This window comes from Pempheris klunzingeri, chromosome 21 (assembly GCF_042242105.1).
Source record: "Pempheris klunzingeri isolate RE-2024b chromosome 21, fPemKlu1.hap1, whole genome shotgun sequence".
NCBI classification, from domain to species: Eukaryota; Metazoa; Chordata; class Actinopteri; order Acropomatiformes; family Pempheridae; genus Pempheris; species Pempheris klunzingeri.
The window spans coordinates 15370806-15380045 of NC_092032.1; the positions used below are offsets into that span (position 1 = coordinate 15370806).

The 9240-nt window shown below is 42.2% G+C and overlaps 1 protein-coding gene across 1 annotated transcript in view; it reads left to right on the forward strand.

Moving 5' to 3' along the window:
- The window catches only part of LOC139220726 (uncharacterized), a 275609-nt gene that overhangs the window by 246847 nt on the left and 19522 nt on the right, over positions 1-9240 (forward strand). The gene's annotated exons all lie outside the window — the stretch shown is intronic.

Here is a 9240-nt window from a genome sequence, read left to right on the forward strand (position 1 = left end):
TCCTCCTCTCTTCTCCTCCTCTCTCCCTCTCTCTTTCTCAGACTGTCTGCATCATCACACTGTATAGTTGCAGCACCTCACCCCTCCACCTCCACCTCCCACCCCTCCCCGTTTTGCAGCCGACGCAGACACCAGCGCGGCTTGTTAACCTTGACTCGTGTGGGAAACAGACACTTGAGGAGCAATCCAGGGGCTGCACGGTGCTGAAAGAGTGCGGACCCATCCTCTCTTATACCATCTCTCTTTACGCATGCTTTCCAATTCATCCCCTGTCTCCCCCTCCCTCCCTCCCTCCCCTCCTTTCATTCAGGGCTGCATGCTCTAATGTATAATGGTGCTTCATGGCATGTAGGGGCTGTTTTAGTGCCCCACAAGTCTGCAAGTGGGTTTAAGGTCTTGCAGGAAAAGTTTGTTTCCCTGAAATAATCTGCTGGCAGGCTGTGGGTGCACACAGCAGCAGGGGAGGAATTTGGGGTGTACGGTTAAAGCCAGATCTACTTTTGCTGATGCAAAGGAAAAACTAATTTTTATATTCCAGCTGCAAAATATTCACATCTGTTGGAAACAAATCTGCTTTTTCACAGTTTATGAAGCCTCAAAGTCCACCTAGAGAAGCCACTAAACTCTGTATTAAAGGAATAATCTGACATTTTAGGAATGTATACCTACATTTTGGAGAGTTAGATGAGAAGTTTGAGGCCACTCTCATGTCTGTACTTTAAATGTGAAGCTACAGCCAGGAGCTTGTTAGCTTAGCTTAGCATAAAGACAGGAAACAGGAGGCTAGCCTTGCTGGATGCAGTGACCAGGAAATAGTCGAACAATGACCCCCATGAACTCAGTAAGTGTTGTTTTTATACTTTAGTGAGACAAAGACGACATTTATGGTGTTAATTAATGGGCTTTAGAGGTGCTGGTTGGTGGATTTTTTTTAAAACTTTTGATAGAGCTAAGCTAGCTGTTTCACACTCTTTATGTTAATCTAAATTAAGCCGCTGCTGCCTGTGGCATTATATTTACTACACGGACACGATTGGTATCAGTTTTCTCCTCTAATTCTGGACAGGACTGTGATATATGCTGTAGAGTTCCTTCAATCTTCGCTAGTGAATCTGGTGAGAGCCAAGCTAGCTGTTTCCCACTGTTTATGCTATGCTAAGCTAGGCTAAGCTGTTGCTGCCTGTGGCATTGTATTTACTACACAGACATGGTGGTATCAATTATGTCGTCTAATTGTTGGCAATTCTTTTCCCAATATGTTGTAGTGTTCTTTTTAAAATATGTTGAATATGGAGCATTGCTGATGAATCTGGTGAGAGCCAAGCTAGCTGTTTCCTCCTGTTTACACTCTTTATGCTAAGCTAAAATAATACTGACACGAGTGATATCAATCTTCTTGTCTAATTCTGGGCAAGACTGTGAAAAGTATTGTTTTCCTAATATGTTGTAGAGTTCCTTTAGAAAAAAGTTGAATGTGGGACATCGCTAGTGAATCACGTGTCGGTTTAGTGACTCCACTGCTTCCCTTTTTAACTGAATTAGCAAAAGCACATTAACTTATTTTGCTGACACCGTTGTCTCATTCTCACTCCCACAGTGTGGATGTGTGAAAGTCAGTAAATTTAAAAGCTTTAGAGTGCTGACAACTTTCAGTCAATGTGGGTTTTTTTGATGAGGCATTCGTCTTGGTATTATAGCTGAATTCATTGCACATTTTAAAGGCTTTCACATCTCTCAGCCCCTCTCCCTCCCTCCCTCCCTCCCTCTCTGTCTCCATCTCTTCCCCGCTCTGGCTTCATGTACAGAACTGTTAAGTCGTGGAGGACTTGGTGACTCAGCTGCAAGCACTTCACTTTGATGAAAAAAGAGCACAGACAGACATTTGAGTGCAATTAGTCAACAAAGAATATTGCATAAGAAATCTTATTTCAGAAAATTGCAGCCTATGTGTTGGTTTTCCTTTAGAAGTCATGCCATTCAGTTTTCCTGTCTGCAAAGACTTTTTCCATATAGGATATACATTAAATTTCCATGCAGTGGTGCAGGAATGTCTCCTTTTTCTCTCTGTGAAGTTTTTCTTTCCATCATAGCCTGTATAAGATGCGTTTGAGCTGCTCTGCACTTGTGTTGTTCTGTGACTTCTTCTTAACTGTGGCACGAATACCGTGATGCTTTTTCAACTTAGTGTTTGCTGTACTAGTGGCGGAGATACAGACGTGCTCTCTCCATGAAAAACTAGAACTAAAAAAGCCAAATTTCAAACTGCAGTCTTCCCTGACCCAGCTGCTGGCACAGATTTCCCTTCAGTACAAAGAAAAGGAGAGCAGTCCCATTAGTATGCAAGGTGCCGTCACAGCTCCTGGGGTCTGATAGAGGATCAGAGGATCAGCTCCTTTTACAGTCTGCTGAATGCTTGACCTGGCTTTTTAAGGAAAGCTGCACACACACTGCACACACACACACTACACACACATACATATCCACCCCACTTTGTTCAGTCATGTTTGAAATTTAGTTTAGGAGTCTCATCAAGGTCAATCAATGTTTCACTGTATGGTTTCAGCTCCAGAGTTTTTGTTTAACTCTACTTTTTCCGACTGTTTCTCCACCAGTGCTGAGATTGATCAGACAGACTGGAAGCTGTTCACATCAGGCTTTCCTTCCTAAATAGCAGGTCACCCAATTAAATGTTCCCTGGCTCTTTGTGTTTTGTGTTATTTGCAGGGATAAAGGGACAATGGAGCACTTCCTTTTTTGGCTGGTGAGGAATGTGCTGACTCAATGGCGGAAACAAATGAGCTTACAGGAAAGCTCATGAAAACTATTAATTTCACCATATATTACAGCTAAAACTATCGCAGACTGAATGATGAGTCAATCAACTGTAAACTAATCTCCAAAAATGTCTGTTTTGCCAAAAAATGCTTGTTACAGCTTCTGTAATATGAAGCTTTGCCTGTTTTTCTTTTTGAACTTATATGATATTAAATTAAATATCTTTGGGTCTGAAGACTCTTTAGCTAGATTCTTTAGCTCTGGGATATTGCGATGCCCGTTTTCTACCATAATATATAATAATTGATCAATTGAGGCATAAATAATTCTGAATAATTCAGAGTGAGTTGTAGCTCTAATAATATCATGAAAGCTCAGTAAAATCTCCTTCCATTATTACCATCATGATATTGTACTGCAGTATAGCAATGCAGCACTCTGACACAATGACACATATGGCATACTGTGCTGTATATAGAGGTGCAGCTGCGTCATATTTTACACAGACACACTGAATACTAATACCTGCAATACTGAAGATGGATTTTATACAATTTAGAAACTGTAAACACCACTTTCACACAGCTCTTTGAACCTCCACTGTGTCATTTCCACAGTGAGATTATAGATTTTCATGGTTTTAAGAGGAGCGCTTTGTAACCTAATTAACATGTCGCCCTCCCTGCCTACCAACAGATTAGAACAGTGTTTTTTAATCACTGTTATCTTACCTAAAGCACTAGCTGGGGGTATTTTTGTCAGTCGTGTATTACTCCCATTCATAATGTAGAGTTAGCTCTCTAATGAGACTGTGCACTCGACTCAGAGACAAACTGTCTGGGATCTAATGGTGCTACAGTTCACCGGGCGGCTGGTTGACCCATTTAGATGTTAACGCTCGATACTGCGCCATACCCAGTTGGAGAGCTTCAATATAACTCAATATAACACATGCAGCAATGCCTATAGTATTGGTTTTCTCTGAAACACATACTCACAATATGGGTTAAGGCTGCAGCCAGCAATTTGTTCCATTTTCAATTAGTCTGCAGATTATTTTCTCAATTAATCATCCTGAAAATAATGAAAAATCACAATTGCCTCAAGCCTCAAGTTTACAGATAGCTTTTTTTTAATCTGACCATCAGGCCAAAACCTAGACAGAATAAATGTGCTATCACATAAGACAAAGAATTGCAGCAAATCCTCACATTTAAGATCAATTAAAAAGTAGCTGCAGATTAATTTTCTGTTGATTCCCTAATTGATTCATGGGAAAATCATTTCTGCTCTTGTACGTGTTTTTTACCGACTTACAGAATCGAAGAGACACACAGGAAGATCAGAAATTCAGCCGTTATACGTTGAAGCAGGTAGCTACAGTGGGAGTGAGGAATATGAACATTTGTGTGGTTGTTCATAAAACTGAAAGTGGATTTCCTTTAGTTTTATATTGTCTTTTAAACCATAAAATGTGCGCCGTTGATTAAGGGAACTGAAGAGGTGGTTGTAATTCTGTTCAGTGAGCCAAAATGGCGACCTTACTTGAGCTTCATCTTGTTTGTGTTCATTGTGCAGCACCTGGGAACTGTTACAGTGAGGTGACACATGTGGTAGTAGTTATAGTTGTTGTTTATTGTCTCATCCACATGCAAATAACCAGACCACTTGGACTCTGAAGACACCAAAAACAATATTTGTCAAAGAGGAACTTCTTACATACAACATTACACTGCAAGCAAAGAACATTTTCTCCTCAGAGACATCAGTGAACCTGCCTGGTTCTGTAATGGTAGCGTACAACTGTGCACATCCGTCCTCTCTGGTTATATAACGTACATTTCTACACTTTTGTTAATGTGTTATGAGACAGTAGATGTGTGTTTTTTAGGTGTATGTGAACATACAGTACATGTGCATACAGAGAATTAACACCAGAATTAATCATCCAACTAAAATAAGTACTCGGTGATGTTTCATGTGTCATTTAAAACACTTGTTCCAAATTCCTCAAAGAGTCTTTTAACCATTGGATTGGAAAAATAACCCCTCTGTTGTTCAAAAACAGCAGCTCAGTTTCCTAATCTAAACAAAAATGGTAGCCATGAATAACATATGACGTCATTCAAAGGACACATGGTATTTAAGAGGCTTTGAGGATTTTGCAAAGTGTCAATAAACATTCTTCTGGGTATTCATTTTTAAGTAAATGCTTGGCTCTGCACAAACTGGGTTCACACAGTATGTTTGTATTTATAGATTAATATGTCTAATTGCTACATGGATGATTCTGAGGGAGTGGATCTACTTTTTGACATAACAATTTATTTTATTCATCCCTTGTACGTGCAGACACACAGTTGAGTTTTCAGACTACCTCTCCCCCTTCTCCTCTATATGCCTCTCCTCTCCGTGTCTGATTTTCATCTCTCGGATTTGGAGTCGTCTCGATACGGCCCTGCACATACCAATCCTGCCCTCGTTCTGTCGGCTCTCTCTCCCATCCTGCATGGGCAGAGTGGTGCTGAAGGATCAGGGCTAATACTCCGCTTGGATGCAGAGTAGGAAAGAAGAGAGAGAGAGGGGAGGGAGTGTGTAGAGGAGGAATTATTCTGCCAGTTTTGTTTTTCATCGTGTGGAATTTTATATGGTAGTTTGGTCGGCTGTATTCATGGAAAGTGACTTTTTCTCACAGTATATTTGTGTCAAACTTGACCCGGGTCACTTCTGTGCTGACTAACGCAGCGAGCTGAAGCCTTTTCTGTCTCAAAAACTGAGGTTTCTTTTTAGTTTTACAGTTTCAACTCTGGAATAGTTCCTCACTCAGTTCAGCAGCTGCTGCTCCAGTTTTGAAGTCACTGCAGACGGTGTTTCTCCCAGTCGATTGGCTGTTAGCTTTGGACGCAAGGCAGATTATCCCGTTGTCATGACTACAGCAAACAGGAAATGCCCCGAAGCAGGTATTGCTTCAGGCCTTGTTCGGGTGTGTTGCTCGTTGCTTGCGGGGGGAACTCGGCTCGTGTCTGTTGCTCCATCTTTCCATCTGCTCCCACAATACCTCCTTTTTTTAGGGCGAGGGGAGCAGCCAAGGAGCTGAACCATAAACAACTAACCCTAACCCTGTCTGGATAAAGATGCTTTGTCCCAAACAAGCCCTGAAATGAAAGGTTGAGCCTAAACTCCTTATCTGGAGCTTCGTAGGTTAGGTGCTCATCGTAGCGCTCCTGCTCTGTGAAACCTCATTCCCCTATTTCCTCGCAGCATATTGTACCAAATCACTTTGATCGCAAAATATCAGCAGATGCTCTATTATTTTCAGCCACCACGGGAGACTTTTCTCTCTCTCTGTAGGTTCCTCTTCATTACACATGCCGAGCAGCAAGAAATCGGCCATGAAATGTTCTTCTCCGCTCCTTAATCCCCCTCAGTGAAGGTGCAGGTCTGCGTGCTTTTGTACAGTCCCTTTGATGGTAGCTGATGGCCATTGAGTAGCTTTCCGAGAACTCTGGTCTTAAAGCAGCTTGAGCTTGGTTTTGTGTGGAGCTCTTAAACTGAAGAAAGAGAAAAAGAGAGGGGCCCAGCAGTGGGAGGGAATCAGACTTTACTCCATGCCCTCAGTACAGTCCATATTCCCCCTAGTGCACCCCATCTGTCTGTGACAATAATGTTGAGTAGGGCAGGTTCCTGGTTTCTGGTATGTAAACGTTGCCACTGGGAACAGCACGTTATGCATCAGCACCGGTGTAAATTTTCATTCTTTGTATATCCCCTCCCTCTCTCTCTTTCCTTCCTTTCCTTTCCTAATTGTTCAGAAAATGCAGAAAATGGGGCCAAACCGTCATTGTATGGATTTTCCTTCCTTTCTCGCTTTCTGCTCTGCCTATTGTTGTTGCAGGTCTTAATCGGCTAAACAACACAAAGCAATCAAATAAATCTACCTTCGCTAAGCTTTTCTCACTAAAAATGACCTTCAGAATGACAAATTTCACAAAAGATAAAAGAAAAATTCAACTACAATGATGTCACTTATTTTGCACATCACTGACTATCATATTTCAACCACTTTCCGATCTTTAACTGAATGCAGCACATCTTTTCATGTAACTGTGACTCTGTGTACCAGCAGTCCACTTAAAGGCCCTGAAAATCCTTTTCTCGATCACCACCTCACTGAGCTGTGCTGTCCTCCATTAACACAACATGTTATAGATAGATAGATGTACTTTATTGATCCCAGGCTGGGAAATTGTATATTGATACACTGAATATATATATATATATATATATATATACTGAATTTTAACTTTTTGCTTATGTCGTAATGAATATTTAGTATTTGATAGACAAATACTTTAATTTTTAAAAAGAGTTTTCAGGGGCTTTAAAATTCTACCTGCGACTCCTCATCACAGCACTTTATTTGTATTTCTCTGTTTTTTGTCACTTTAATCTGAATTACTTTGGATTTTAACTGTTGGTTCAGACAAAATAAGTCAGCTGAAGATCTCATCTTTGGACTCTGGGGTCCTTTGATAATGATTTTCTCAATTTTCTGACATTTTATAGACCAGACGATTAACTAGCTTAGGATCAGCTACTGCACACTATGAAATGATGCAGGCGATATTGCAGGTTAGAAATACAACCAGAGTTTGCATGAAGCGTGACTTTTATTGTGAGCTCTTTGTCTCCCCCTCGTGGCTAAATAAGGAAGTGGAGAATTTTTTCAAAATATACAAAAATCCTTAAAAATCATATTGGTTGAGCAGAGTTTGGTTCCTACAAAAGACCCTCAGCCTTTTATGTTTTAATGATGCTTTATGTTCATCTATTTGAGCGACCTGGCCCTTACCATGGATCCTTGCATCCATTCAAACAGTCAGTCAGTATCCCCCCCCCCCCCCCCTCGTGTCTGGCGGTTTGCTCCCTCTGTTGGTCATCAATAATAATACTGCTGCTCCCTTACCCCCTGTTAGCCCCCCTCTACCCCCTGTCTGCCGCACACTGGGACATTACCATTTGGTGAGACTGACTGGCTTTGGTGAAGGAGACGGTGGGGCTCCGGCAAGGGGTACTCCTGCGCTCAAGCCTCCCGCATGCATCGCCGGAGCTGCTGGATCTCTTTGTTATCATTGAACCCACGTGTCGTTGCTGGAGAAACGGGAGATTGGCACAGACTCAGAATCTGCACGGGTAAACTCCCCGAGCTGAGCTTTTGACCTTGCAGGAAACGGAGATGCACACCTTGTGTGCCCGTACAAAGCTCTTAATATATGTAAAGCCTGCGTCATATGTTATGTAATACAAGGTTAATCTAATGCATGGCATCGGCATGGACTGATGCTCTGGCTGTGTTTGACTGCAGAGAGGACACAGATGGATTGAGGCAGCAGTGAGACATTCTGTAGCAGAGGTTTGGGTTCCTTATGTTTCTCAAAGCCTCCCAGACTGGATCAATGACAGCAGCAGTACACTCATCTCAACAGCAGGCGTCGCCACCATGCAAACTAATGCTACAAGCAGTCAGCAACACATGGGAGGGCCAGCTTTTCCTGTCAATAAGTCAATTCCAATAATTAGGAGTGTGAAGGTCATATGTTTTGATCCTGAGTTGCTTCTTGCTTCCTGCTGCTCCTTGAGGCGTCAATCCTAACTTTACTGTCAGAAATGGCGTCTCTACGTCATGTGAAATGGATGATATGCATTTATAAAAGCAGCTTGGGCCCTTTTAGACGTCCTCAAGGGATGGTGCATCCTCAGAAGGTCATGACCTCTGGCATAGAGGTCACACACCCACTAACCAGCTGTCCACACAATAACTGCAGAGTTTTCCTCCCAGTCTTGCGCCATTTTTAGGGAACAAGCCCGTCTGGATGTGGTGATAATCGTAGGGCAGATTTTGTGCTGCTTTCCTCTCAGTCTTTCCGTCAACTGTTAAAAATCGTCAGGGTCATTTCTTTTCTACTTTGACCACTGGTGGGACAGTTTTCTGACATTTTCACACCGGCAGAACACAGGAAGAGGAAACAATAATTGTGGTAATTTACCATCATGTGTCACAAGCCAAGCCCCCTTTGAATCTGCCCCACTTCACCTCCTTTGTCATTCAAATAACCTCATGAATATTTCACTCCCCTGATCTGACGGCTGGAAGAAGGGAGGGAGAGAAAAAGGGGCTAGCGCAGAGACATGAAAGAGTCATAATCTCCAACGTGGCGTGGTTTTAGTCAGAGTAATGACCTGTGTGGCGACAGGCGAAGCTCGGGCTTGTGTGTAATTGTGTGAGACGGCATGTCACATCACAACCTAAGAATCACAGCACAAACACACACAGAAACAGTCAGTAGCCCTTTTTACACAGCGTGTAGTGTGTGTGCTTCTGCTGTACCTCAATAAGTCTTTTCTTTTATGCCTCCTGTCCTTCAAGGGGTGGTGTGTGTTTTTTCTTTTTCCACCCGTTTCTGG